We start from the raw sequence: 236 nt of genomic DNA, 5'->3' as shown, positions 1-236 counted from the left end.
GCAAGGCGGAGAAAACAAAAACGAGGGGTGCAACACGAGGACTTCCCAGGAGGTCACCCATCCTAGTACTACTCTCGCCCAAGCACGCTTAACTGCGGAGTTCTGATGGGATCCGGTGCATTAGTGCTGGTAAGATCGCACCCATCAAACTAATTACTTAAAATTCATATAATCCTTGAGCGACATACTAGCGTCCTTCCGATCCCAATCCAAACGGAGATCTGATCCAAACCCAT

The 236-nt window shown here is 48.7% G+C and overlaps 1 non-coding gene across 1 annotated transcript; it reads right to left on the bottom strand.

Moving 5' to 3' along the window:
• Window positions 1-24: 24 nt before the first annotated feature.
• Window positions 25-143, bottom strand: LOC118345807. The gene has a single exon (XR_004799272.1). It is a non-coding gene; the product is annotated as a 5S ribosomal RNA (ribosomal RNA).
• Between the last annotated feature and the right edge of the window lie 93 nt (window positions 144-236).

Source organism: Juglans regia, unplaced genomic scaffold (assembly GCF_001411555.2).
Source record: "Juglans regia cultivar Chandler unplaced genomic scaffold, Walnut 2.0 Scaffold_4814, whole genome shotgun sequence".
NCBI classification, from domain to species: Eukaryota; Viridiplantae; Streptophyta; class Magnoliopsida; order Fagales; family Juglandaceae; genus Juglans; species Juglans regia.
This window is presented reverse-complemented; position numbering and strand designations above follow the sequence as displayed.